The following is a 22,848-nucleotide window of genomic DNA, read 5'->3' as shown; positions in this document are numbered from 1 at the left end:
TTACTCACCTTAGTGGTGAGGCCAGAAATTTTAAAGTGAGTGGACCTTGGTAAAATAGGGTGGACCAATGCCTATACTCTCAAATTACAGCATTTTACAATTAAGACAATTAAGATTAGATAAATGTAATTTATTGTCAGCCAACAGTTTCATGAAAACAACAAAATCCATTCATAGATAAAATAATCAATGAACAGAATAAGAACAATTAATTGAAGACAAATAATCATAGGTGGAGTTCCGTAATAATAGCATATAATAATTAGCAATTTGGCAAATGATTCCTTGCGTATCTAGAGCATTAAAGGGATAGTTCACCCAAAAATGAAAATTTTGTCGTTCCAAACCCACAAGACTTTCGTTCATCTACAAAACACAAATGAAGAACCTTTTAATGAAATCTGAGAGCTTTCTGGCCCTCCACTGACAGCCTACACAACTATTTACAACTTTTGCAGCATTGAGCAATATAGCAAATCACAGACATGTCTGTTGATTTCTTGAACGCAATGGCCAATCAGATGCGTTTAAGGTAGAATTCACACATCGCTCAAAGCCAGAGTTTTTGTCCAGTGCCGAGTTCTGCACGCTCGCAAATCCTCTCATTATAACAAAGTGTAGACATTATGTAAATTAGAGATTCATTGTGCAGTGTAGACAGCTTCATTGATTATAACAGAACTATAATGGTGATATTAGTGGTTATAAAGGGAGCGCTCTTTGCATGCTTTCTAGGTGATATGTAATCAATTCAGAATTTGAATAAAACTTTTGTTTTCCATGCTTGACCAGCACCACATACACACTGCAAAGTTTGGGGAGTGACATCCTCTAAATTCATGTATTTGAGCGATTATTAATATTGTCATGTATGTGTGATTTCTTTTTCTCCTTTCCTGGGTGGACCAGCCATCAATCTGAGTGGGCCAGTGCCACCTATAACTTTCTTTCTTCTGTGAAGCACAGTATAAGATATCTTTGTCCATGCAACGAAAGTCAATGGGGTCCAATGTTGTTTGGGCCCCAGAATTTGTCAGAATAGCTTTTTTGTGTGTGTGTTCCAGAGAAGAAGAAAAATCATGGTTTGGAACAACGTGAGCGTGAGTAAATAATGACAGGATTTTCATTTTTAGATGAACTGTGTTTAAATGAATATAAATGAAGGATTAATGTTGAAGTTGAGTAGCAGATAAGCAAAAGAAAAAATTCCGGCAATTTAAATTATTCTTTAACACCCTTCTTCAAAATTAATCTTAAAAATGTATGAAATGGCATTTGCTGTAAAAATGTTTTGTAAGGTAATCTAATACTGTATATGTGCTTCATGTGGGTTTTATTGCAGTCAAAAAAGTTGATTTAATATGACTGAATTCAGCAAAAGTAATTTTAAGTGTCCAATCTCTACCTAATGTTTTGTTCTTCTTATTATTTTGGAATGATACAGAGATGGTGGAGACCAACTCAGCTTTTCCATGCATAAAATTATGAATTAATTAAAATACATTTATTCATAAAGATTTACCACATTCCCTTCCTATTTCTTCGGCATGCTATTTTTCTAATTGTAAAATGCTTGATGAGAATGGCAAAAGTGTTCTTCACCTTCAGCTATAATCAAATTCAACAAAAAGAACTGCGTGTAGGTTTGGTGACCTTTGTATTGAAGGAAAGAGAGAAAAAAATCAATCCTGATTTATTCATTTAAATATTTTATAGTTCTGTTCTCTGTGTATTTTGGCAAAATAAAATAAAATAAAACCACGAATGGGCTATTTATTTATTGAGAAAGAAAGAAAGTAAGTAAGTCTGGTTCACCTTTAAAGTGAGAAAACCAAGCCCAATTTCTGTTCGTTTTCTGTTTTTAATATATTGCTCTCAACAGTCCAAAATGAGTGGAATTAATTTGTCATAATGTCAAATATTTGATGAAGTCAATACATGTGGAATAACGTACACATGGCCTGGGAATTGAGAGCTGAAAATGTTTCCTGTCATGTGGAAAGGCAGCAATTAACAGGGGATTTCATCCCTTGTAAGCTATAATTGAGTTCAGGATGAGAAATGCAGGAGACATTTCAAATCCGTCCTGGCCTACAGCCTCAATCTTGAGTGCGAGTGTGTGCACTTAAGGAGGACAGATCCCAGGGGAGACATTTTTTTGGTTTGTGTTGTTTTGTCGCTGAGCCGCGCGTCTCAGAACATGTTAAATGTTGACGTGTTAAATGTGTCTCTTAAAAACAGACAGTGACTGATACAGGGTTTTGTACTTTGTTTGACACAGAGCTGCTTTTAAAAGTCTGAAGCCAGCTGTCATATCAGTAGTGATGTTTACGTTCAGTTCCAGTCTTCTGTTTCTTTTTCTCGCTGATGTATCTCCATTATTTCATGTTACCTCAGAATAAGGAAGCCTTGAAGCTAAAAGATCATTGTGGTTAGAGAAGTCTTCCAGAACATGCTTTTGTTCTTGACCTCAAAGTTTTTTCTTTGATCAAAATGGCTGTAAAAAGGTTGCAGTTACCAGGCGCCTTTCCTCCAAAGGAAGTCAAAACAAAAGGTTAGTCTCAAGGAATATCTATTCTGAAACAGATTTAAAGGAATAGTTCACCCAAATATGAAAAATATTTACTCACCCTTGTGTCCTTGCAAACCTGTATGATTTTCTTTATTCTGTGGAAGACATATGCTGCTCTTAAAATATGTATTATTATTTTAATTTAAGGTTTACCTTTTAATTTAATAGTTCTAGTTTAAAGCCATTTAAAGCTGCACTGAAACTGTAATTTTGACTTTCAACCGTCTGGAGGCCATTGAAGTCCACTAAGGAAAATAATCCTGGAATGTTTTCATCAAAAACCTTAATTTCTTTTCGACTGAATAAAGAAAGACATGAACATCTTGGATGACAGAGTAAATTATCAGGAAAAGTTTATTTGAAAGTGGACTAATCCTTTAATACCTTAACTAATGTTTAACTAATGAACCTTATTGTAAAGTGTTACCATTAGTAAATGATGCGATTATAACATTAAGATTATTATATGTAAGATCAAAAAATGTATCTGTTAAGATTAGTTAATGCACAGTGAACTAACATGAACATTATTATAACATAAAAAAAAGGATAACAAATGCTGTAAGAATATATTACTCGTTAGTTCGTTTTATTGACACCTTATTGTAAAGTGTTACCAATATTTATGTCTTTTGTCTTTTATTTCAGCCTTTTTTTCAATTAACAATGACATTTTTAAATAGTTTTAGTTACAGGTTTCTATTTTTTAATAGAATACTGTAGCTTTCAAGTTTCGAAAAAGACAAAAAGCATCATCAAAGTATTATAAACTAATAAAACTTTTTAAAATCGCTTTGGGTAAAAGCATAAACATAATATAAATATACATAAAAGAGTTTATATGAATCATGCAGCATATTCAGAGTCTTCTTAAGTAATATGATAGCTTTGAGTGATGAACAGACCAAAATTGAAATAGTTATTTACAGATAAACTTCACCTCCAGGCTGCTGTGAACGAATCTGTGAGACAGTAAGTAGAATTCGAGAACCAGATTAGTCAGACTAAAATTCATTGAAATGATCTAGTATTGATGTTTGAAAAGATACAAAAGACAAATCATTTTATAATTCCCAGGCTGGCTATGAACACACTAAGGAATGTATGCCTTTGTTTTTATTAAAGTGTAACTATTATTCTAGTATCTTGTCATTGTACTCTGAAACTCCATATCCATGAGAAATCTTAAAAGCATTAGTGGGGCGGATGGGTGCATCGTTAATTAGAGTAAGATTAACGCAACAGCACTCAGAAGTGATCTGTTTGATTGAAACCACTTTGAGATGTGTGTTAACAACATGTCTGATATGCTCTTTCAAAGTTGTTTAAGGTTGTTCAAGTGCTCCGCATCGACAAAGATTTGAACGCACTTGATATTTTCCCTCGAGATTTTCCATTTTTCCATTCACTCTGCTCTTATTCTTTTTTAAAATGACACAAATTTTCAAAAATTCTCAAGAAATACCTTAAGTTGTTTACCATGTTTTTACTTATTTATCTTTTGTTGTACTCGTCTCTGCTGTACTGTTATTGTGGGAGAAGTGAGTGGTGGATTGAAAGAGTAACCTTAGAAACAGCAGGTCACTGTCAATCATTCCAGACGAAAGCCTCTTCCCGTTTTCACGTTTTCTATTTACCTCCTGTATTCTTGCCTCAGAGGAGTAAATTACTGTGCCAGGACAATAAAATGTGTTAAACTGCCTCCTTTCTGTAAATGTACGCATTCAGAGTGCTAAAATACTCACTGTCACTATCTGAAAATATGGTTCAACCTGAAGCCCTTGCAGACACTGAGTATTTTGAGGACTGAGGTGTGTTTTTTTCCCCACTCATGTTTGTTATTCTTTATATATTTTTATAGGCATTACAGTGTAACTCTTAAGGCAGCAACTTAGGATGTGGAAGTTTGTCGTAATTGTGTCCTAAGAAACAGATCAACATACATGCAGTTGTAGAGAGAACATGGTGAAAGTTCTTTTTTTTTGAAGGATGAGTTTTTAAAGTCCAAAAAAGTGCATCCATTGATCATAAAACCTACTCCACGTGGCTCGAGGGGGTTAATAAATTCCTTCTGAAGCAAATCGATGTGTTTGTGTAAGACAAATGTCCTTATTTAAAACTTCCGCTGCGACATCCATACGCATTCGACGTACGTCCAGAAAGCGTTAACTTCCTCGATGTAGTGCACAATGACATGATCACTTCTACGTCGCAGAAGTTAACGCTTTTTGGACGTAAGTCGCGCCGGAAGCTTATTACTTTACCCACTCCCTTTATAAAGCTTGGACGAGCCAGGATATTTTTAATATAACTCTGATTGTGTTTGGCTGAAAGAAGAAAGTCATATACACCTAGGATGGCTTTAGTGTGAGTAAATTATGTGGTATAATTTTCATATTTGGGTGAATTATCCCTTTAAGGCTAATTCCAAATCGTTTAATGGAATATTTCTGTTTTAAAACTAACAAAAGTCTCTCCAGGAAAGGTGAAACTGATGCCCAAATAGCTTTTGAGTCAAAAAATAAATAAATAAATAAATAAGTATTAAAATAAAAAGTATTAAGATGCCAAAATCGGGTAAGCAAGGCAGGTTAATGCACATTGGCAAAAAGTAGCTCCTTGGCAAGTGTGTAGTCATTATGGCATCGTGTCCTGGCAAGAACGAGAGTATTTCTTTTTAGAGTTATGCCTTGGGGTTGATCACAGCTCTGATCCTGGAGGCTAGTTTGGCTGGTCTTTGTTCTCACCACTTAGGAAGGGTATTCAAGTAATTCGCATCTAAAGAGGTGTTATAATCTCTTATCATTAGCAGTGACCGTTAAGTCAGAAGCTTGGGGATCCCTATCTGAACTCAACTTGCATCAATACTCCTACACTACTGTTCACTACTGTGGTTTGGGTTTTTGGATTTGGTTTTTAAAATAACTGTTTTGTATTTTAATATACAGTATTTTAAAATGTCATTTATTCCTGTGATGCAAAGCTGAATTTTCAACACAAATACTCCAGTCTTCAGTGTCACATAATCCTTTAGAAATCATGCTGATTTGCTGCTCAAGAAACATTTACCTTTATTATCAATGAAAACAGGTGTGCTGCTTAATAATTTAGTATAAAACGTGATATAATTTTTTTTTCTTTTATGACTAGAATGTTTAAAAGAACAGCCTTAATTTGCAATAGAAATCTTCTGTACAATTATAAATGTCTTTACTGTCACTTTTGATTAATTCCAAGCATCCTTGTTGAATTAATTTAATGAATTTATTTAAAGCAAAAACTTACTGACCTCAAACTTTTAAACGGTAGTGTATTAAATAAAGCAGATATGATTAAAAACTATCAATTCTCTTTGCAGGGTTGCACACCATTCAGTATTGAATTGAAATTCCTCAAGTTGAATGGAGTTTGTACTTGTACAATCCTGAATGATGCCTGATACTTTGTATTAATAGCACTTCTCATTATTGCCTCTTTAGATGAATCGCTTGTTGTATTCCTCAATTGTGAGTCACTTTGGATAAAAGCATCTGCTAAATGAATAAATGTAAATCAATTTCAAATAAATTCATGTAACTGTGATTTCTTTGAATTCCAGTTCAAGTTCTTGTTCCAATTTAGTTCAAATTCACACTCATGATTTGAATTGCAATTCATAAATTCTGAATTGTGCATCTCTTTGCATCTCACCTTCCTAAAATAATGTCATCTCTGCTTTAAAAAGGCTAAAACCTGTAGAGAAATAACTTTTTATCTCTTTCAAATGAAGCCGTGTGTGGTGTCCCACCTTTTACCCCTTTGTGTTTTGAAGAAAGAGAGCTTAATGTATAATCAATTCCCATAGAAATGGACTTTCTCACACAGGTAATTAAAAGCCAATAGAAAAGCACTGTCCATGCATAACATCTGAAGGGCAGATTAACAGCCAAATAGATCAGGCCCGGGCACGTCCGTCCACCATTTCTGACTTCAGAATGGATTAACGACCCCCCGCTCCCCAATAAAGATGCATGCTCATTGATTCACATTGCTGAGTGTCAATTTGTCCCTTGACTGAATGAGTCGTTGCGCAATTATCCAAGACATGCTGCATAAGGTATGGTTTAATTTCTGTTTGCTGAGGCTAAAATCCATTAAGTCATCATTTACATGTGGACAAAGACTAGCCTAGGAAAAAGCTCTCTGGTAGGGTCCTGTTCAGTCTCACGCTCAAAACGTGGTTTTGTCGTTTTTTAAGTATGCGAAAAAGAATCTTTTTTGACTGGAAATGGTAAATGCGTAACTCGAGAATCATTTCAGATGAATTATTTGAACCCTTCCCTGGATATTTCTCCCACAGGAATATGATTAATGTGCTTTTGTGATTAAAGCTGAATATCCTTCACCGGGTTGTGATAGTTTTGATTTATTCCTATTTCTTTTCCAATTTCTCATGTCATCTCTCTCTCAAAATACAGTACATGGCTGAAAGTATGCAGGCACCCTTCGGTTGGTCCTCTTAATTTTAGTAAAGATAAATCTTAATGCTATGGCATACAATGTCATTATAGAGTATTCAGTGCTTTCAATTTTGTGGAAATCATTTGGAAATGACCCTTTTCTGCCCTGTGAACATAGCAAGGTCCATCTAGAAATGGCTTAATGAGTCTGGTATGGATGAATTTTATGGCTCTGCACAAAGCCCACACTTGAACCTCTTTTGAACACCTTTAGGATGAACTAGAATGCCCAATCCATGCAACCACATTCCGATATATGCTGAAGAGTCTTCCCAAAAGAATAGGAGCTGTTTGGTAGGACCAACTCTATTAATGGCAATATTTTTTAAATTAAATTATGTTTTCAGATAATCTACGTTCAGATAATCTACCCAATCAGCACGTGAAGAGGTTTATATAAAGAGCCGACTTACCTATGTTCCACAACAGTTTTTCCAGCATCCCTCCACCACCCTAATTACTCATTTTGGGGGTGGGGGTAGTACTCTGGGCCAAATTTCCGAGCTCAGAGCCCTGTCCAAATATGCATTTTATACTAAATCTGATTATTTGTGATTAGAAGTGTGAACTCGTGAAATGCTCAACAAGAATATATGGGTGCTGCTGTATCCATTTTCTTAGACAGCAAACCCTCTTTTGGCGTTAAAAAACTACTGTCAAGATTTACTAAAAAGACACAGTGAAAAATTCGCATGGACAGGGTTATTTTTGCGGCTGACCTTATTGCATATGCATTTGTAGGAGATTCCCTTCCAGATGTAAAATTTATGGGAGGAGAGTATTTAAATGAATCATGCAAGGTGATTTACTAAGGTTTGCGCTAGTCAATTTACTGGTATTTGCACCATTATTTACCGCCCATAAAAAGCATGTCTTAAACCAGATGCTAATTTGCGCTGCTCTTGGTAGATTGCATTGGTCATTATGGAAATGATCCGGTTACGTCTGTGTTCTTTAATTTGCACATCGTCAGTATCACGTGCAGAAATTCCACTCCCAATTGGCACTTTTTTGGTATTCTCTCAAGGTAATTTGCCCTGTTTAGTAAGTCTGGCCCATAGTGTATTGTTTCATGAATATCTTCAAGAATTTTTAGACCATGTAGTATTTCATGACTATGTTCAAAAAACAATTTATATTGTTAAGTTTTGTGTTAATTTATAAAGATACATTAGGAATTAAATCAATCTGAAATGACAGAACTACATGCATGAAGCCAAATTGTTTTGTCCTTGGTATCATATTTACCGTTACCTTTCTCTCATTAGCTTCAGTGATCACAGGCCACATTACACGCTCATTAACTCCAACCCATAAAAGATTCATATATTTTTTAATGAGGACATTTGTGGTTGTGTTGTATTGGCCTCATGCTGTTGCTCCAGCGGATGGCAAACAACACTAAAGTTTTCAGTTTTCACCCTGTTCTTTTGACTCCACGTCTTTTGGTTCAAGAAAACAGTGTTGTTTTTTACACAGTTGAATACAGTAAGCAGAGCTTAATCCTTATTTAATGCCAGCTGAAATCTGGTAAAGTGAGAGCTAGCTACAGCACTAATCTGAGAAGGCAAATATATAATCCTTTCTTTTGTTTTGTCGTTCTTCTTATTTTATAACTCTGCTGCATTTTCATATCAAGCTGTGTTTTACCTTTGTATTGTTCTTAGTTCAGCAGACTTCCTGTAGACATCTTTGCTGTTTCATAATTCCTTAATTAAAAAAGTTTCTCCCTTGGAGAGAAGAACTGCCTTAATTAACCCAGACTAAGTGGCTGAAATAACTTTGGCATGACCTTCCCAGCATCACTTTGAGCGCTGAAACACACAGTGTGCTTTATGAGGCGTCCAGCCTACAGTCTGTTCACTGACCCTCTGGTGCACAGAAATGCACCTCACACTTGTGAACATTACAAGGCCCAGTCAGATGGATGATTAATAACTCATTAACTCATTAATAAATCAAATTTTAAAGGTGCTACAAGCCATTTTTAGAATCATTATTGAACACTGTTGATATTTGAAATCAACCGAAACAAACACACTCCTCCCTTCATTGCTTTGCCCTCAAAATGCTCGAACCTGCAATGCAAGAGGAAATGTCTCTTTATCATAGCAGAAGTAAAGCAAAATAAAGCTTCGTGGAAAAAATAAAGCGAAGATGACGTACAAATGACAAGGAAGAACAAAACATTAAGAGTACATGAGTATATACAAGCAAGAGTTCGTTGTTAGTCGCCAGCAGCACACACTCAAAACCAGTGTTACCCCATTGTGAGTGGACACGCCCCCTACAAGTTTGTTGTGGTGCTCGGTCCGATCAACTTTCAACAGCGTTTTTCAGAAATCGACACTAAAAAAAAAGGTTTGTTGGATTTACATGATTTAATTTAGTACATTGGTCCCACATGAATCAGTTAAGTTAAATAAACATAATTTGTTCATGTAACTTCAAGTGATTGAAGTCATTTTAAGTGACCCAAATAAGTAGACTCAAAGTGAATTTTATATGGCTCCCTGACATGATTCAGGCTTTCAATTTCATATATTCATTCATCCAATTAAATTTCATATATTTTAGTGTCACACAACTAAATTATAAGACTGTACTAGCTTGTTAACAAACTTTTAGCTAGCAATAGAACACAAAAATACATAAAATAACACTTAATTTCAACATTTACTCACTCTTGATTGAGCCATATGCAAAGCATGTTGGGAACTAACTTCAATTATATATACATATATATATATATATATTTAAGTGGACTGAACACAATCAAATTAAGTTAGAACAAAATGTATAACAATTGTGATGCTTTAGCTCATTTTAATTAAGCAATTTGAACAAGCAGCAAAAATCTTTTTATTTTCAGTGTACTGCACCTTTAATAGCGTGAGTACACTTTAAATGAAAAACACTTAACAAAAAGAAGCTAATACATTTTAAATGATTAAATAATGTATGTAAAATGTGTATAAATATGTATACAAATAAATCTATTTTACTGTAGTAATTGTTTAAAAAGTAATATACTTTACATCTCAAATATATCAAATATGTAAAAACAGCAATATTTTCATATATTATTACAATTTTAAATAACTGTTTTCTGATTTAATATATTTAAAAATGTAATTTATTCGGAACACCGAACAGATGTGTGCGTCGGCTCTTTTGACTCAGGCTGCCCATCAACGCTTTCTCAAGCCAACATCAAAGTTTGTCTTCAAACTTTAGCTTCTTGTTTATTCCTGTGATGCAAAGCTGAATTTTCAGCATTATTACTCCAGTCTTCAGTGTCACATTATCCTTTAAAAATCTAAATTTTGAAAACTAATACATTTTTTTCAGGATAAATAGAATGTTTTGATCAATATAATGCATCCATTTTTAATATTAATTAATTTCATAGTGTATTTAAGTTGGTCAGACTGTCTGTATGCTGATAATCCAAAATCTGGGTCTACATGTACATATGCACATATTGATCTTGTCCTTTTAAATGCTCTCCTCTTTGTTGGGTACCTGAGCAATGATCTATTATCTGCAGTATTCCCTGTATCACTGGCTAATAAGCATAGATCACAAGTCAATTTTGATTCCCCACCGAAAAAAAGAAAAGACTGATTCCCATCCAAAGTCCCAAGTGGATCTGACAATAGATCTGCCTGGAATGATCCTTTTGATGTGTGTAATCAGACGGGCTGCTGCTTCTATGGTGTTGTAGGGCTCTTTAAAACTGGATGATGCTATTTGATCGTTAGACTGTTGTGGTTGACACTGGCACAGACTGTTACTGAAGTCTCTCTTGTAACCTGGTGCGCCTCTCTCTGTAGTTATAGCAAACTAGCAGAGAATCCTTCAAATAGCTGTCAGTTGTGAGCTTTCCAAACAGTGCAGAGCCGAGCAGTGTATTAGGAATGTATTAGAAAGATAATGCTGGAGAGAGAGATAGATACTGTTTATATATATATATATATATATATATATATGTTGAACGCTATGTCCATTTCATATGTACATTGGTCTGGTTTGTTTGGCTGTTTGTATCTCGTCCCTTCAGGCTTGCATTATCAGAAATGTTGTCCACATCTGTTCACAGGCAGTGTAAAAGCCGTAAGGCTATATCACGAGGCCCGACTGTGCCATTTATCATTTCTCTTGCCTTGAGCAAAACTTTGCTATAGGATAATGAAATGTCTGGTGTTGTGTTGGAGGTGGACAAGCATCTGGTGTCATTGTTAAATGTTATTTTTATGTTTCTTTTCTTTTCTAACACACTGTTTGCCCTAGCGATTTGTCTCCTCAGATTAGCCGCATATCAGTTTTCGAATGTGCATCCATGTGTCTGTGTACCGCGGTTGGATATTTAATGAAACCCGGTGCAAAAACAGCTATCAGAGAGAGTTATTTGAGCCGGGAGTCTTGGCAGCCAAAGGGTGCTATCTCGAGGACATCTCCTTGATCTATGAAGGAGAGAGACGATCAGGAAAGGCGATTTTCAATGGATTTGAAAAAACCTGAGCAGTGCATCACACTATCCGAAAGCAGCCACATTAGTAAAACGGTGACTGCGCAGAGACATCCAGACCCCGGGCGTACAAAGGGGGGCTGTAGATCAGATTTCACAATGCAGATGAATAGGGACTGACATTGGGAAAAAATGTAATTAAACGCTGGCTTTTTCAGAGCAAAATTAATCACAGATAGCTCGCTTTGACACAAGTCAAAATGAATGGCGTGATGCCTTTGAAACAGATGCGGTTAATATTTTCACTGCAGCCCTTAAGCAGGAGTAGCGTATTAGGATTTCTGTGTGGTGTAATGATGTGTGTGGGCTTTGTTTTCAGGAAAATCATGTCAAGTGTTATATTGAAACTTTTTGGAGGAGCACAGATACTGAAATGTTCTAATGTGTCTTTTTTTCTCTTTTTCTTTTGCTCTTCATGATGCTTTCGATTCATCCGATGACCAAATCAAGGTATGAAATTAAATATTTCATATAATTAACTTTTTTTTTTTAACAGCATTTGCAGTTTTGTATATATGAAAGTTATAGTGTATGTTACATGAATGCGAAGTGTTTAATTATTGATCAGGTACAATATTTTATTCTGTATATTATATGAATCACATTTCTTTTGCCTTACAAAAGCTAGGGCAGATTTTTCTGTAGGTTATTGTTTTGTTTGCATGTGTATTTGTATGTGTGCATGGTTGCCATGTATCTGTGCTAGTCAGAAAACTAACCAATCAGAAATGCCCTCTGGCTGTTAGTAAAAAATATTGTGCATTCGGATTTTGCAGCAGATAGAGGAAAATGGTTTTTAAGAGTGATAAAATCTGCAGTTTTTAAAATATTTGCAGTTTTTGTATTTATTATTTCTATATATATATATATATATATATATATATATATATATATATATTTATAATTTTAATAAATATAATATAATATTTATAATAATATTCTGTCACTAAGTAGTAGCAATAGTTTGGGACCAAATGTTGGTCTGCGGTTACTCATAAAATAACTAAAGAAAAAATATTTGAATTTTGATCAGTAATGTGGAAAATTTCATTAACTTATTTATGTTATTATTTATATATTTGAAGTAAATTGCATCGGTTTTGAGTTTAATATCGACTTTAATAAATAAGTAAATAAATTATAATTTATATATATATATATATATATATATACACACACACATATACAAGAAATAGGCTTAAGTTAAATCATAAACATGATCCATGATTTGATGCTTTCTATTTAGTTGTTTGCTGTTGTAGGTTGTATGAGGGGGATCTAATTGGATAAAAATATGTGTAGTGCAGAACAGGTCACCAATATTTTTAGAAAAAATAAATAAATAAATAAATTTCATGGTTTTGAAATGACCGTCAGTGGAGAAAGATGCAAACAGACTCCTTTGAATTAACTGCTATCATATTGGCTGACATGACTTTAGAGGGCAGAGTTTTTTGTTTTAGAGATGTCATGTGGTTGAGGTAAACAATTTGGCTGAAATCCCTTACAGCACCTTTATCGTATTAAAGTCATTCTTACACGTCTATATCATTGCATGTAGATGTCAGTCAACCGACATATACCGCTGATTTAGCTGGAACTCTACAGCAGTAGTGCACCTGAGTCACAGTTCCCATGCCAGAACTCTCAATGCTGTCAGAAAGCCTCTTCCTCCACACTGCAAGTGTGCATTCTGTTTGTCAGGCTGAAAGGTAAGATCCATTACAAACGGCAGACAGCGTCTCCTCGCCTCTCCTGCTGTGCAGTGCACGAATGGCTGCAGATGCTGACAAGCATCATGTTCGACCTATCAAAGTGCTCGCTGACAGCTCTGACACGCCCTTCACTGCTCGCAGCAGTCCCGTCTCCGGTGTCGTGCCCCCGTGCGGCATTCCTTCCCTGAATCTACAGGTGTATGCGGTTGTAGTTTTAAAGGCCCGGAGAGCTTCGAATGCGGTTTTCATTTGTTTCAGGTTTTTTTTTTTTTCTGGTTATGCCGAAGGTAATGTTGTCTGACTTTGTGCAACGTTTGATCTCCGCCGCTGCTCTAATGACTCCAACAGCGAAACGCAACGTCGACAAGAAGCCTCTGAAGCATATTTAATGTGAAAGGACAGAAAAATGAGGACAGAAACATAACGAAAGCTGAAATATGAGAACTCGTCTCTGTGCATTTGCTCGGCCTTTCTGTCTGCCGTATCCATTTGAGCACAAACAACAACAAAAGCCTGTCAAATTGGTATACAAACGTGCTGGCATTATGGAGCATTATTGTTTGGGCCTTGACAGATGTTATACCATCAAATGAGGCTGTCTTTAGTGTTTTTTTGTTGTTGTTGTTCTGTCGAGTATCTCATTCTGATCAAATGCGATTACACTGGTTGTGACACATATGGTTGTACTGGTCCTCATTCTGTTGGTTTTAATAAGGAGGGTGTAATCCCCGTTTCATCTGTTCGTCCCTAATGGTGCAAATGGGGGGTCGGCTCGGGATTTGCCTGCATCTTCATCTGATGTAACGCATCTGCAACAAACCCGACCCCTGGCAGTAGCTACCACCAAACACGAGAGCTAGATGAATTCAGAAGGCCAGACAGACAGACAGACAGACTGACTGGAAATGACATCTGACAAGGCAAGAAAGTGAGACTTTGTTTGTGGTGCTTTATGTCTAGTTTTTCTGTTTTCTTTCATCTCTGTGCACCCACTATCAAACCCTAAAGAAGGAAAAGAACACAAGGAGGATGAAAAGAAAGGACTTGAGATTAAAGGGGAGGAAAATAACAACAGTATGTGGATTACAGCAGATTTGTGTGAGGAATGCAGGATAGCCCGTCTCATCCTTTTATCGGCTTGACTGAGATTGCATGTCATCTTAAGGAGAGAGAGGAGGAGTGAATGAGAGAGCATGAGAAAGAGAAGGAGAGAGAGGGGGGGAAGAAGAGTGAAATGAAGAGTGAAAATAAGAGGTCTGTTTGTTCGCCATGAAGATAAACTTTTCTTTAGGCATCTCTACTGGGTGAAACTAACAAAATATGTCAAGAACATGTCTAGGTCATCCCATATGAAAAGAAAAGAAAAGAAAAGAAATTATATTTTGCCTAAATAAAGTTTTTAGGACCTTTTGCATTGTTACTTTCATGACAATTAAAGGATTAGTTCACTTCAGAATTCAAATTTCCTGATAATTTACTCACCCCCATGTCAAGATGTTTATGTCTTTCTTTCTTCAGTCGAAAAGAAATTAAGGTTTTTGAGGAAAACATTCCAGGATTTTTCTCCATATAGTGGACATCACTGGGGTACAAGGGGTTGAAAGTCCAAATTGCAGTTTCAATGCAGCTTCAAAGGGCTCTACATGATCCAAGCCGAGGAATAAGGGTCTTGTCTAGTGAAACGACTGGCCATTTTCTAAAAAAAAAATAAATAAATAAAAATAAAAAATATATACTTTTTAACCACAAATGCTCATCTTGCACTAGCTCTGCGATGCACCATGCATGACAATCACGTTGGAAAGGTCATAGGCGAAAGTACCTATGGGCGCACTCTTAAAAAATCTGTGTGGTCCTGCAAAAGATAAAACTAATAACTGCAAATTCATCACTATTTAATCCTTAAGTAAAGTTAAAGGTGCAGTATGTAATATTGACAGCTAGCCATTGAAATGGGTACTGCAGTCCAAATTCAAAATATTGTGAGTAGTAGTAGAAAGTAGTTTCCCCCACCCCCTCCTCCTCAGACTTGATGCTCACGCGGGTTGCCAGATTGAGGACACTCAACAGGAGCGAGCGCAATTGACAGTGGAAGGTGAGGAGACTTACATACTGTAACTTGATGAGCTGATGTATCCGCCTTTTAATATGCTCACGTTCATAGTGATTTTTAGATGGTTGTCGAGGCTTTTTAGGTCGGGTAGAATCTGCGATCTCTGACCCAGTTTGTTTGCTGGCTTTCGTGGCTACAATACCACCAAGTGGAAACCCAGGATGTCGAAATACTGTTGGGCAAATTGGCAGTGGGCGGGATCACACAGACCAAAACAAAAACAGACATTCTGACACGTTTCAAAGTAGAATAACTGGCTGTATTATTGTTTTTCAGAGAAATGAGTATGTGAACTTAGCATGTTTCCTAAATATCTGTAAATATATTATGATATTTTAATGTTTTAGTACAGTCAAAAAATTACATACAGCACCTTTAAAGCACTCTTAAATGTAAGTCTGTGGGATTCTATTGGCTGATTTATTGTTGAACATGCGAAACATATCTGCTCAGTGTTTACAGTGTGACACCAGAGTACATGCTTTACGATACAGCAGGATCAAGTAAAGTGTCACCAATTATTCTCTCTGCACTTTGTCATTATTTGTGTGTCTCTGGGAGCTTCTGAGTCCATTCTCAGTCAGTCCAGGCCCTCGCTGCCAGCCCCGCAGGCCTGCGCCAACAACATAAACATTTTAGTGACAAGGACGGTCGACTGTTTACTGACGAAGCAAAAGTGTTACTGGCACCGGCCACTGTGTGTGTGTCTGTGTGTGTGTGTTAGAAGCTGAATGGTGGAACGAGCCCCTAGTGTGTAGGCACTTCTGAAGCAGCCCCCCTGCAGATCCTGGACTGCAAGAAATCAATCAAAGTTTCACCTTTTCAGTAGAGACTCAGTTTTGTAATGTACTTAAAGTCAACATGAAAAGCCATTTGAAATCTATTTTACTTCTGTAACATGATATATTTTTGGGTGAAACAGGATATCCAACAAGTTAAAAATGTAGGACGGGACTTGATTGATCGTGAAAAGTGGGCATTCCATTGTAGAATGGAGCCAGACCTGAATGCAAGCTTGCTAAAACAAACCATAGATATTGTGCAACGGGATAACATTGTGAAATGTACTGCCATGTCGGTAAAGTCAGAGAACAAGGAAAGCGGTTTCTTTCTTTCTTTCTTTCTTTCTTTTTTCTTTCTTTCTTTCTATCTGTCTGTCTGTCGAACGAACAATCAATAGAACGAATGATCGCTAGATAAAACGAACGATCGATCATTCGTTCGTGCTATCGTTTGTTCTATCTATCAATCGTTCATTCTATCTATCGATCGTTCATTTGTTCGTTCTATCGATCATTCGTTTGTTTTATCTATCGATTGTTCGTTTTATCTATCGATCGTTCGTTCGTCCAATAGATAAAATGAACGAACAGTCGATAGAACGAATGATCGATAGAACGAACGATCTATCAATCGTTTGTGCGTTCGTTCTATCGATTGTTCATTCGTTCGTTCATTCGTTCGTTCTGTCGATCGTTTGTTTGTTTTATCTATCAATTGTTCATTCTATCTATTGATCGAATGGTTCTTTCGTTTGTTTGTTCGTTTATTCTATCGATTGTTTTTTATCTATCGATAGTTCATTCGTTCTATCTATCGATTGTTCGTTCTATCTATCGATCATTCATTCTATCTTTCTGTCTTTCTATCTATCTGTCATTCTGTCTGTTGGTCATTCTATCTATCTCTGTAGTTTTTTCCATCCATCCATCCATCCATCCGTAGTAGCTAGTAAGTATTTGTAAAAATGTAGAAAATGTAATGAAATAATTTATTAATTTGTAAATCTATCTATCTATCATTCTATCTATCCTTCTGTCTATCGTTCTATCTGTCTATATATTGTTCTATCATTCTATCTGTTGGTCATTCCATCCATCCATCCATCCATAGTAGCTAGTTTGGGACCAAATATCGGTTTGTAGTTACTCATAAAAAACTAGAAAAAATATTTTTAAAATATGTTTTACAGTCAACATTCATAATCAGTATTTGTACAAATGTAGAAAATGTCAAGAAATTATTTATTAATTTGTAAATTAATTTCATCAGCTTTGACTTCATGTTGACTTTAATGGCAGGTCATTCCTTTAAACCTTAATGTGTTGGTATTGGGCAAAGATAGTTAATAGGTTCTGTCTTCCTGTCTGTCTCTCCCTCTTACCCTTCCTTACTCACGTCAAACAGAATGATTCCAGAATCCCTTCTTTTCACCCATGTCTTTAACAGCGGTGTAATGGAGAACAAAAGCAAGGTTGCCTGCATCCAACGCAAGTTAGCTTCATGTAACAAGACAGTCAATTAAGCCGGTCCAGTGAATTCATTAAGCGGGTCAACACTCTGCTAGCGTGTTTGGGTGGCATTGAGAAGCAGGAAATGCTATTATCTGACAATATGTTGAAGATAGAGCCAACAAAAGAGAACTGAGGATGCTTCCCTGGCATTGTGATGTTCCCTTAGGACTCTTGTAACTCAAATCACATTTATGTATATGCACACAAATCAATCGCAGCAGGAAGCACATGTCAGGCATGTGCAGACAAACACATGCACACCCACAATCCTAGTTTTCTTTCCCATGATGCTGTTCTGCCACAGCAGGAGGATCAAGATTCGATCAAGTATACCTGCTGCTTCCAAAACCCCTGTGTGGCGGCGCTCCAAACATCCCAGCGTTCTGCATCAGCCGTGCCCTCGGCGGTTGTCCTTGTACCATGTCCCCCCCCCCATTTATGTGCCAGCCTAATACACACCGCCCTGTAGGGACTAGCTGCCACATGCATAGGAAAGAGTGCCAGGCATGCGGTCAGACTAAAAGTCCTGGCATGGCCCTCATAAACAGGCCCCCTGTGTGTTGGCATGACCCGTTGTGCCAGACTATCTCTACCACCTGGCTTGCCGTCTGTGGCTCTGGTCTGACAAAAGCAGTCTGACAGGCATGGAGCAATAATGTTTCCCCTCTAACATATCTTTATCCAAAGTTAGTTTCTGTTAGTAAACAGGATATCCTGTTTGTTCCACCAAGTACTTTAGTCTTGTGTCTTATCTGGGCAACAGTTGTTCATGTTATCCATAATTATAAACAGGGCTTGACATTAACACCCGCCAAATGTGGGTGGATTACAGCAGCGGCGTGTAACACAGTCAGTCCTACTAGCCACTTTGGCAGGTTGAATTTTATATATAATATTTACATTTTTCAATTGTGGTCTTTTAAAAACAGGCATCTGAAATAATAAACTAAGTGCAATGTATTGTTGTCAAATATATAGATTTTTCGATACATATAGATACTGAAATATCTGAAGTGCTTCCAGTACTCATTTTTCACAGAATATATACACGATACCACCTGCGCTTTCTCGCTCTCTCATCTTTCTGAAACACAAACCCGCCTCCCCTCACTCACTTGTTTCATTTGCTCCAGATGAATATTGTTGTGTTACAGGGCTTAAATTTCGGCGTGGGATTGCGCATAATTTTACTCATTCCTCAGATTTTGTTCTCACACCCAAAGTGCGCGCACATAAAGCCACCTCTCAGTACTAAATTGAGTACTAAATTGCACTTAAACAGTCAAATACACACAAAATAATGTCAAGACTTTGCAAGTATTCATGTAAACAAAGTCAGTTATATTTTAAGTGAACGTAAACCGTTGAGAAAGAAAACAGTATAATAGGTCCGTGCGTCAGGATTTAAATTGACAGCAGCCTAATGTACCTGCTGCCAAATTATGAGATAATATTAAAAATATCTATATGGCAGTTTTTCCCCATTGTATCGATATCAAATTTGTGGCCAGTGAAAATGCTGAGTGGCTAGTAAATTTGGAAAACACTAGCCACAGTGTCTGGTGAGCAAAAAAAGTTAATGTCAAGCCCTGATTATAAATGTAGCAATATATGCTTGTTAATTTGACCTTATTTAAATGATGTAAAGCAACAATTCTTGAACTTTTGTCGCAACTTAATTTCATTACATTAAATCCACTTAAAGTTGTTCAACTTTAAAGTGGAAGTTAATTACTTTTTATAAATTGGGACTCCATAGATCATTTTTCCGGACTGTGGATTTTTAGTTCCCAGCATGCATTGCATGAGACTGCAATCAGGAGAGTTTTTGTTATGTTGGAGTTTTTGTAGTTACCATTGTGCAGAAGAGTAGAGCTTGTGCTTAGGTTGTGAAAGGCTACATTATGACTATGGTACCATAGAGTATATGATAACATGCTAATATGTGCTATTGCTAGCTACTAGTTCTGACACAAGAATTGACATTTAGAGAGACTGCTACCTACTTTTTATGGAAAGTAATAAAGTGAGATTAAACATTACTTTTTTGAAAAAGTAGCTCAGATATTTTGTTGTAAACTTAAAAGTAACGTGTTACTAGTTACTTGGAAAAAGTTATCTGACTACATTACTTATGTTGCTTGTAATGCATTACCCCCAACACTGGTAATACGTATAAAAGAAGGAAAACTGTCTTGTGTGTGAATGGCAAATGTGGCACCTGGAAAAGGCAGTTTCAGTGCAATTTAACGTGTTTCGTGTGTGAAAATGCCTCGTGTTTATCCCTTGATGATGCAAACACACTTTCAGATAAAGCTGCTTGTTTTGAGTGTCACATTGTTCAGGTTGGGAAGAAATCAGAATAAGAGTCTTTTCTCAGGTGTACAGATTGTATTGATTCCTGTTGCATTTTGCAGTGCTGATGAGGTGCCTGTCAGTAAACAGGAACAAGAGTGTGAAAAAGAGACGGAGTGAAAGAGGAAAAACATAGAGTGAAACAGAACGTTCTTATAGCATGTATTGATGTACCCGTTGAAAGGACTTCTTTCCAGCACTCGAGTTTTTCTTGTTTCCCAGCTGACGAAAGGCAAAACTACAGCGCTAACAGTGAATCGATTGGTCCAGATTATTTCTCACTTCCAGTGCAGAGGTGGGCAAAATGTCAGCAGGATGCAAGAAAACAGAGAGCAGTGTTTGAAGCGGGACCTCACCTATTTACTCTGTGGGCTTAGACTTGTCAGCAGCTCTCCTTTTATACTTCGAGATCGGCCTTTCTCTCCCCTAATCAATGCTCATTTGGCCGTTGTGTATCCAAATGCCATCTTAAATCGAATAATTGCTTTTTGCCCTTTTCATTCAGAGCTGTTTGCCTGTGGTCACCAAGGCTTCAATAGGCAATAAAAGCAACTGTGGTTTCGCAAAGGGGCAGACAACGAGTTTCTGTTTCTTTACAACTCTCTAGGAGTTGTGGGGAAGATCGGTGCCGTAGGAAGCAAACAAGAGGAGAGGTAATGACAAACTCATGCAATTAGTTTTTCATGCAGCTCTTAAATCAAAGATCCAATTATTTCACTTTGTCATGACACATAGTCCCCTGCCTCAGCACCTGATTAGGTTCACCTCAGGATCTGGAGATAAACCAACACAGGGGCCCGTACGAAACCTCACATGCTGCGAAAACATGTGAGAAATGAATTACCTGAACTGTTAGTGGCTAAGAAACTGATTATTTCTTCCTCTGAAAATAATAACAGATAGTAGTAATGGAGTCTAACTAATCAGGTTTCAGGATGTATTCTTCAATTTTTCTTTCCAAGAAATGGTTTTCTCTGAAGCTTCTGAGTGTGTGAAAGATGTAAATAGTATCACACAGACCTGAATAACAGCATTTCCATTTCTATTTTGCACTAGTTATCCCAGAGGCGAGGATTCTGTTCTCTTGAACACATGTTTGACTCTTAAAAAAAAAAGAAAAAAAGAAATTTTTGTTAATCATTTTCATGGCAAAAAAGCTGCAGGGGTTTTCTAACAGGTGTCTGCAGGGATGGCTTAAGGGCTTATGGAAAAATTGAGAGAGGAAAAAAAAGGTTTTTAGGGTTGTTAACATTTTAACTTAAGGTTTTAATTAAATACTGAATGTTTAACAGTATTTTAACACATTTACTGTTTGATATTTGATATTATGCTTTATGAAGGCTGGTTGAAAATCATGATATTAATCACAATTGTTTTATTCTATTCGCATTCCTTGTTTAACAATTACCTTATTTAACTAAAACTAAAAATTAAGAATTGTTTTCAGTAATTGAAATGAAGTTAAAATAAAATTTAATAGAAATATTAGATGAAAAACTTAAAAAAGAAAGAAAAGTTTACAAAAACTTTAAAAAAGGAACATTAAAATGAAAAATAAAAATGTAAAATATTAATTATAAAAATATTATATATATATATATATATATATATATTATTATTATTATTTATACATCTATACATTTATACATTTTTTTTTAAATTATACATCTAACATTATAACATTACTGTAAATATTTACAAAGTAATATTCTCCAGATAATATTTTAATAACTTGCTTTGGCTATACAGTGAAAATATATAGTATAAATCTGTATAAATTATTCTTTATACCTGGAATTATATTATATTTTAGGATGGAGGTCATCATATTTTGGGGTCCTTGGCATCAAAACAAACAGTAAGTTATGTTCTCAGGACAAGCAGATGTTTTCTCATTCTTTCTCTTTCTGCCATGTTCATGGAGTCCAAGTGGACTTGACAGTCGGGCCAGGTGATAAAGTCAATTAAAAATGTTTGAATCGTCCTCATGGTGAGCAGAATTTACTGTACGATAAGAGCTCTGCAGGTCTGCACGGATAACATGCCCTTGTCTCTAAAGAGAATCCATCTGGTTATTGCTTACAAAGAGGCATCCAAGCTGGCACGGCCGTTCTTTGGCTGAGGCTCCAAAGGGGACACTGTACAGTGTTTGTGTAGGGTTGTAAAAACATCCTCATGGTCTCACAGCCGGGCCGTCACTTGGTGTTGATAATAAAAATCTGTATTAAAGCCTCTTCTAATCTCGGATTTTGCACTGAACCCTTTGTGCCCCGTCGCACCTGTTCTCGGAATCAGGCAGGCGTGTGGATGGAGGGGGTTGCAGCATTTGAAACCCTCCAATTGACCCCCCCACTGCAACACCTGCTCCCTCCAGACAAAACTGTACCTCAGCCAATCTCCATGCCAAGTCTCCCAGCCTCATGAACCATAGGACCTCATGCGTGGCTGGCGTGCCACGAGCGTGGCATCTGAATTCTCCATGCATTCCAGGATGGGATTATTCACAGAGGGCCGGCCAGTCTAGAATGGCACATGACATGACAGCTGGGTATGGCCTCGGGTTCAAGGGGTTTCCGTTTCTAGCGCCCCAGCACCCCATGTGAGAAGTGTGGGAAGGCTGAAGTCTCGTCATCGACTTTGATATTTTATAGATGTGAGGACAGCTTGTGTGGATTCGTTTGGGGAGAAAGCATGCTTGGAGTTTGGTTTGGGATGAAACTGAGCAGCTGTTTTTGGCATTTAAAACTTTGAACTACTTTAATTGAGCCT

The 22,848-nt window shown here is 36.6% G+C and overlaps 1 protein-coding gene across 6 annotated transcripts in view; it reads left to right on the top strand.

Annotated features, from left to right (window-relative positions):
• The window catches only part of sdk2b (sidekick cell adhesion molecule 2b), a 316,027-nt gene that overhangs the window by 143,779 nt on the left and 149,400 nt on the right, over positions 1–22,848 (top strand). The window lies entirely within an intron of this gene.

This window comes from Ctenopharyngodon idella, chromosome 12, assembly GCF_019924925.1.
Source record: "Ctenopharyngodon idella isolate HZGC_01 chromosome 12, HZGC01, whole genome shotgun sequence".
Classification (NCBI taxonomy): Eukaryota; Metazoa; Chordata; class Actinopteri; order Cypriniformes; family Xenocyprididae; genus Ctenopharyngodon; species Ctenopharyngodon idella.
Note: the sequence above shows the minus strand (reverse complement) of the source record. Positions and strands in the feature narration are given on the sequence as shown.